Genomic DNA, 8,317 nt, shown 5'->3' with positions numbered 1-8,317 from the left:
ATTGAGCCACCGTCACACTCGAATGCCTAACAAAATTGCACGATTCGACCAGTCGGTCAAATGTAAATGGAACGCCACATAGATATGGAGGTCATTAGAGACGGAGCACAAGCTCTTTCGTGCCGCAGTGTCCGTGGTTCATAACGCTTCCCATGCACGTGAAACAATGCTGTGATTAACACCAAACTCCTGGCATACACTTCTCAGCTGTCGCTCTCCTCCAGTTTACCGACGATTCTTCCCCGTGTGAAGCCTTTCAGATTTTGTCTCGAGGCCATTTGATAATGAAGAACACCACTGCAGTGCACCGTAACTGCTCGCTGGTTTGCACACATTGTCTATTCGCTTTTCTTCAGCTAATTAGTGTTGTGGTCCCAGTTCCATTTGGCGCTATTGTCACACTCACCTCACGCCATGTGACGTACAATTTTCTGTGCGCGACTAGGAGACCTCTGGCGACATGCTCACACACTTTGGACCATTTTCAGCGGTTTGTTAATATATGTTTTGCAGAATTGTGTATTTAGCCGCCATTAATTAAATATGTTACTGATAATGCAAAAATATAATGACATTTCTAAAAAATCATATATCAAGCACTTCTAAAAAACGTTAAACCAGAGCTTACGAGTCTTCATATGATTCGCAATAACTTCTCAATAAAAAAACGAAAATAAAAAATACATGCGATGGCCGGGAATCGAACCCGGATCAACTGCTTGGAAGGCAACTATGCTGACCATTACACCACCATCGCCCGTGCCACTGATCATCACAGCAGCAGACACAGCCGTGCAATCTCTCTCCTTCCATGGTGACGTCATAAGTGTTGCGTCACGCTACAAATTGTCCGTTTGTTTGGCACACAGCAAAACTTCATGTTTGGAAGCTAGAAGCGCGCACCGCGACAGGCTCTCAGCAACAATAGGCCAAGTTACTGACTGTAGAATGACAAGAAACGGAAAAATTGTCAATTTTTATGAATCGTAAAGGATCCCTGTTACTCCGCTACTTCACATAACAAGTTTATGTTCATTTACCATTGTGTGGAGGCGTTTTACGTTTCTACCGTAAACGCAGTAGCTTGGCTAGAACGACACAGCATTATTAAGATTCAGTGACTCTTCACTACTTTACAATGAAGATACGTTTTTATACAGCTTAATTATTACAAAAAGTAATAACTGCAACTAGTCAATGATACTAATAGAATTTATTAAAAACTTATGGCGCGTCTGCGTTTATGATCCGAAAGGTTCATCATCACATACATAGGTGTTCGGGTTTCAAACTACGTTGGGCTTATAATGTACATGTAACATGCTATTTGTGGGCAATTTTTCGATGTGGGTAAAGTTATTTCGGATAGGGATGCCCTACAACAAAAACACATGAAATTGAACGGTACTGGTATTGTATTTCGATCTAACAGTGAACAAAAACTATGTAACCAACTTCCAAAGATAAAACCTAAGTTAAACTGTTTTCCTTACATCCAAAATCATATGTTATTTTGTGGCACCGTACACTGCGTTTGAAATTATTCAGAGATACAATGCAGAAAACTAGACATACACCTTCGCAATTGCTACTCGATTGTGTGGAGACAAAGACAAAAGAGTGCTAACGATTGTGTCCGCCATAGAAGTCACAATACCGTATTCGAAAGTTTGCGTGTGAGTTTGTTTGTTAGTCCTTCACGCTGAACCGGCTGGACGGATTTAGAAGAAATTCGGAATGGAATTACTTTATTCCTCGAATTAACACACATGCCATTTTAAAGTGTGTAGTACAAGAAATTTATTCATTTGAAGAAAATGACCCGAAGTGTAAAACGCTGATTACTCCTAGAAAAATCCATTTACTCTTTGATTTTTGAACTGTAGCGTATTTGTAAAAATGCGTTTATTATTTAATACGTCCTACATAATACGATTCAAAGTAATTAATACAATGCTTATACAACCCTCAAAGTTTTCAATCCGTACTTACAAACAACCTCGTTGCATTTTAACTACTGAGCTTCAGGCGTATCTTCTAGCTTCAGGAAAGCTTGAAGACTCGCAACGACGGTGTCATTTAAATGCTGTATTGCAGAGAGAAGTGTCTGAACATGCTCAACGTGATGGGCTTTCAGTGATGCTGTATTTGATTATGGCGTGTGAACGTATCCGTTGGAAACACACAAGTCAAGGCAGATGACGTCGTTGCAAACACCAATTACAAAATTTTCGCGGCACTAAACCAGATATTGCTTATTTTCTTTCTTCGTAAACGTATTATATTTGTTATTCCTTCGCGCAGAAACGGCTGTACGGATTTGGATGAACTTTCGAATGGAGATAGCCTGTACCTTGCATTAACACATAGGCTAACTTTTTATTCCGCTGGGTCTCCATGACCTTTTAGATGCTGGGCATGTCGCAAACAGTCGTGAAATCATTTAGTCTCTTTCGTGGCACATTTTGTCATTCGCTGCTCGGTCTTTCAATTTCTGTTTTTCCTTGAAGTAAACGAGTGAGTTGTGAGTAACACGTATTCTGTCAGCTACTCCCATCGTCTGTAAAATAGGTGGCCAGCGGTTTGCAGGACGCAAGTGGCTTGCGACTCCGTACCTCCAAGAGAGAACTTTAGTGATGGCACATACGTGTGGATAGTGAGTTTCTATATTAACATTTTTTTATTAATTACTGTTAACCGTGGGACGCAGCTAGTATGTATTGAGATATTACAACAAAAAATTCGCAAGACATAAATGTCTGAATAAGCATCAATTACAATAAAAAGAAGTGAATGACAGAGCAGTTCATCGTAATAATTTTATGAAATTGGATATTCTTTTAAATATTGTGGAAGGCAAAAGAAAATAAAAATCATGGCAGAAGATCCTACACAACTTGCTGGAAATTTGTATTACGAGATTTATTGTACATTGTATAACAGTTAAGCAATGAGATACATTTTTACGCACATCCATATTATGACCATCGATACTGTCAACCCTGTGGCAGCTTCTTCATCGTTTCAGCCAGTATGTTCAAAATACTCGTATTTGTGTGCATGTGTGGTGTCCTACACTATATCTTAAACTTTCCCTGAAGTATTGCCTCCTGCATATGTTCTCTTACAGTAGTGTACATAGTTATAAACAAAACGCATGACTTTCGGCGTGAAGAAAAAAAACGTATTGTTAATTCTTATCCTAGAAAATTGTTAACGTTTAGTTCATTTTTAGCACCAGTTACAGTAAGTAGAAATTTTTCTCACATCGGTTATGCACCGCCGCCACAACCGCTACATGCCTCAGGAACAGTATTTCTGCAGAGGAAAGATTGGACATCACATTAAAGTAACAAATTGTTTATGTAAAATGATTTCAATTTATAAATTTGTTTTACATAAGATAATTACAATCTGTACAGACATCCAAAAACAAGTCTCCGTACACTGACGTACCAGCAAAGTGGGATAGCGATTCCATCGACGCCCTTTGTGCTGACTGAGCCAGCTGTCCCTCGTAAGTGGCCAGGGGAGCAGATGAGCCATGTTCCACAAAGTGCGTTCCACTTACATTTCCCTGTGATACAGCCACGTTTCTATAATGTATTTTTGCACCACACTTATAAGCTCGAATTTCGCAGTAAATCGCTTTTCTTCGTGTATAGCCTTGGAATGAGGTAGCAAAGACAAGAGAAATAATCTGTCAGGATCTTTCTCCATTAATTTTGTTTTCTTTTAAACCCTATCTGCAAGTATCCTAAACAGTTTTTGCTCTTCAGAAAATCTCTTTTTGGTAACGTTAGAGCCTGAGATAGTAGGAGACGTTTCTTGATAAGTGCTTGACTCTTCATTTGTCGTACTGTTTGTTTCTTACTCAACAGGAGGTTTTATTTCACATATGGGGGCTAAAAGCGAAAGTTGTTTGAAGTAATATTACTGCTTTCTGGCATGTGCCGTAGAACCACTCTTCGCTTTTTTCTGTTCTTGCAGCTCTCGAGTGTACAAATTTCTTACTCTTTTCCACTTCTTCTGGAACTGTCTTGCTGAAATAAAAATATTTGTTTTTGATTTCAGGTATCTAGCAACAGAGAAAGCATTCACAGATCTACATTAGACATATAAAAGTGGAATTTCTGTTATCTCAAGTATAGCAAATTACACTTGTCAAAATATTTGGAATGTTCTGAAAGAGCCTACGTTTCCGATGCTTACTGGTTGAATACTGTAAAAAGTTTCAAGACAAACGCAGATTTTCCGTACTGCATAGGAGCAATAGCCTATATCGTAGACACATGCGTCTGATTAAGCCCCAACATAGTGGATCACTTTATTTTAACTGCAGACATATTTTCTCAGTTGTGTTATTAGCAGTTTGTGATGCAAATTATAATTTCTTTTCCATAGATATGGGATCAAATGGTAAAAGTTCAGGTTCACAAATCTTTAAAAACAGTACGTTCTTTATGAGATAAGAGACAACAAACTGAACGTTCCTAGACCGAAACCAATATGTGCTGGAGGAGATACACTGCCATTTACAGGCCGGCCGTAGTGGCCGAGCGGTTCTAGGTGCTTCAGTCTGGAACCGCGCAACTTCAACGGACGCAGGTTCGAATCTTGCCTCGGGCATGGATGTGTGCGATGTCCTTAGGTTAGTTATGATTAAGTAGTTCTAAGTTCTAGGGGACTCATGACCTCAGAAGTTAAGTCCCATAGCGCTCAGAACCATTTTTTTGAAATTTACATCCATTGATGATGAAGAATTTGGTTTGACAGAACCTGTGGTTGAAATAATCTGCCAAACGTCAGAAAGAGATATAATCATCGTTTATCACGAGCGAGACGTTCGATAGAGACTGCATTTGGTATACTCAGCAGCAAATGGAGGGTATTCCATCGTCCACTCAATGCTTCAATTGATTTGGCCTCGGATGTAATAAAAGCTTGCTGCATATTGCATAATTCCGTTCGTCGCAGAGATAGGTACACATAAGAACACACACAGAACATCGTTGGGCTACGTGGAGTCGAGCAATCCGCCGTACCAAGAACAAGTAACAAATCAGCCGCTGTTATCAGTGACAACATTTCTGAATACTTCACAACTGAAGACGGAGCAGTGAGTTGTCAAATGAACAAAATTTGATCTGGGGACTTCTAACATATGTACATAAAAATGCAACATATTGTACAGATAATTCTAAATACAAACCTTTTTGATTTATGAAATCTGTTCTTTGATGCGAAAGAACTTGCCCCCCTTCTAACAACCGTGTACCGCAAGTCTATAGAGGAACGGAAGGTTCCAAATGATAGGAAAAAAGCACAGATAGTTCCAGTTTTCAAGAAGGGTCGCCAAGCAGATGCGCAAAACTATAAGCCACTCTCTGTCATCGATCTGTTGTAGAATTTTAGAACATGTTTTTTGTTCGCCTATCATGTCATTTCTGGAAACCCAGAATCTACTCTGTAGGAATCAACATGGACTCCGGAAACAGCGATCGTGTGAGACACAACTCGCTTTATTGGTTCATGAGCCCCAGAAAATATTAGATACAGGCTCCCAGGTAGATGCCATTTTCCTTAACTTCCGGAAGGCGTTCGATACTGTTCCGCACTGTCGCCTGATAAACTAAAGTAAGAGCCTACGGAATATCAGACCAGCTGTGTGGCTGGATTGAAGAGTTTTTAGCAAACAGAACACAGCATGTTGTTCTCAATGAAGAGACTTTACAGACGTTAAAGTAAACTCTGGCGTGCCACAGAGAGTGTTATGGGACCATTGGTTTTCACAATATGTATATAAATGACCTAACAGATAGTGTTAAAAGTTCGATGCGGCTTTACGCGGATGATGCTGTAGTATACAGAGAAGTTGCTGCATTAGGAAATTGCAGCGAAATGCAGGACGATCTACAACGGATAGGCACTTGGTGCAGGGAGTGACAACTGAACCTTAACATAGACAAATGTAATGTATTGCGAATACATAGAAAGAAGGATCCTTCATTGTATGATTATATGATAGCAGAACAAACACTGGTAGCAGTTACTTCTGTAAAATATCTGGGAGTATGTGTACGGAACGATTTGAAGTGGAATGATCATATAAAATTAATTGTTGGTAAGGCGGGTGCCAGGTTGAGATTCATTGGGACAGTCCTTAGAAAATGTAGTCCATCAACAAAGGAGGTTGCTTACAAAATGCTCGTTCGACCTATACTTGAGTATTGCTCATCAGTGTGGGATCCGTACCAGGTCGGGTTGACAGAGGAGATAGAGAATATCCAGCGTTTCGTCACAGGGTTCTGGTAAGCATGATAGCGTTACGGAGATGTTTAGCAAACTCAAGTGGCAGACTCTGCAAGAGAGGCGCTCTGCATCGCGGTGTAGCTTGCTGTCCAGGTTTCGAGAGGGTGCGTTTCTGGATGAGGTATCGAATATATTGCTTCCCCCTACTTATATCTTCCGATGAGATCACGAATGTAAAATTAGAGGGATTCGAGCGCGCATGGAAGTCTTCCGGCAGTCGTTCTTCCCGCGAACCATACGCGACCGGAGCAGGAGAAGGAGGTAATGACAGTGGCACATAAAGTGCCCTCCGCCACACACCGTTGAGTGACTTGCGGAGTATAAATATAGATTTGCAAATTCTGGAATAAAAAGTTCACGCAATTCTTCCCATGTTCTGCTTCTAAGACTCCTATTATTATATTCACTGCATCTTAAGCAGTACGTATGTACCCGACAAATGAATCTCTCAGTATCAAAACTCATGGTACTGTGAGAATGGCGGATACGCTAGTGAAAGACCCTATGTGAAAAGTAGTAGGTACGAAAAAGTCACTGCCAGCAGCGGGCAGCCGCTCGTGAACAAAAGGCGGTTTCCGCTACCGCTGGCTTAAGACTTAAAACACATGTCTAATATTCGATCTACACTGAAGAGCCAAAGAAACTGGTACACCTGCCTAATATCGTCTAGGGCCCCCCGCCAGCACGCAGAAGTGCTGCAACACGATGTGTCATGGACTCGACTATGATTGAAGTAGTGCTGGAGGGAATTGACACCAAGAATGTTAAAGAGCTATACATAAATCCGTAAGAGTACGGGAGGGGGGGGGGGAGATCTTATCTGAGCAGCACTTGTCAAGGCATCCCAGATATACTCAATAATGGCCAGCGGAAGTGTTTATACCCAGAAGAGCGTTCTTGTAGCCACTCTGTAGCAGTTCTGGAGGTGTGCCGTGTCGCATTGTCCTGCTAGAATTTCCCAAGTCCTTCAGAACGCACAACGGACGTGAATGGATGCAGATGATCACACAGGACGCTTACGTACGTGTCACCTGTCAGAGTCGTATCTAGACGTATCGGGGATCCCATACCACTCCAGCTGCATACACCCCACACCATTATAGTCCCCTGCTGACATGCAGGGTCCATGGATTCATGAGGTTGCCTCCATACCCTCACACGTCCATCTGCTTGATACAATTTGAAACGAGACTCGTGCGAACATGCAACACGTTTCCAGTCAGCAGAGTCAAAAGTTGGTTTGACGAGCCTGGACGAGGCGCAAAGCTTTCTGTCGTGCAGTCATCAAGAGTACACGAGTCGGCCTTCAGCTCCGAAAGGCCTTATCGATGATGTTTTGTTGAATGGTTCGCACGCTGACACTTGTTGATGGTCCAGTATTGAAATCTGCAGCAATTTGCGGAAGCTTTGCACTTCTTTCACGTTTAACGAGTATCTTCTGTCGTCGTTGGTCCCGTTCTTGCAGGTTTTTTACCAGTCGCAGCGATGTCAGAGATTTGATGTTTTACCAGGTTCCTGATATTCACCGTACACTGGTGACTTGGCTGTACGGGAAAATTCCACTTCATCTCTGCCTCGGTGATGCTGTGTCCCATTACTAGGGCGCCGACTGTTACACCACGTTCAAACTCACTTAAATCTTGATATCCCTCCACTGTAGCAGCAGTAAGCGATCTAACAACTACGCCAGACACTTACTGACCGCAGCGCAGTATTCTGCCTGTTTACATATCTCTGTATTTGAATACGGATCCCTATATCAGTTTCGTTGGAGCTTCAGTGTATTTACACTATGGAATGCTGACCGCTGCTCAGCAGTGCTGCGGGAAAACGAGCGTGTGTAAATATGCCTATACTCGTGGATCACATTACACATTTTATTGTAAAATTCTAAACAAAGTAATCAGAACCTTAAAATGTATTTGTTTTCAAGAAAAAATAAATGAGTCTAAAACAAGATAAAAACTATATGGAACTGAGCCGTGGCCGGCTCCCGCTAATGCCG

The 8,317-nt window shown here is 41.5% G+C and overlaps 1 non-coding gene across 1 annotated transcript; it reads right to left on the bottom strand.

Annotated features, from left to right (window-relative positions):
- Window positions 1-685: 685 nt before the first annotated feature.
- Trnag-ucc (transfer RNA glycine (anticodon UCC)) lies at window positions 686-757 on the bottom strand. Its single transcript has one exon. It is a non-coding gene; the product is annotated as a tRNA-Gly (tRNA).
- Between the last annotated feature and the right edge of the window lie 7,560 nt (window positions 758-8,317).

This window comes from Schistocerca gregaria, chromosome 1 (genome assembly GCF_023897955.1).
Source record: "Schistocerca gregaria isolate iqSchGreg1 chromosome 1, iqSchGreg1.2, whole genome shotgun sequence".
Taxonomy (NCBI): domain Eukaryota; kingdom Metazoa; phylum Arthropoda; class Insecta; order Orthoptera; family Acrididae; genus Schistocerca; species Schistocerca gregaria.
Note: the sequence above shows the minus strand (reverse complement) of the source record. Positions and strands in the feature narration are given on the sequence as shown.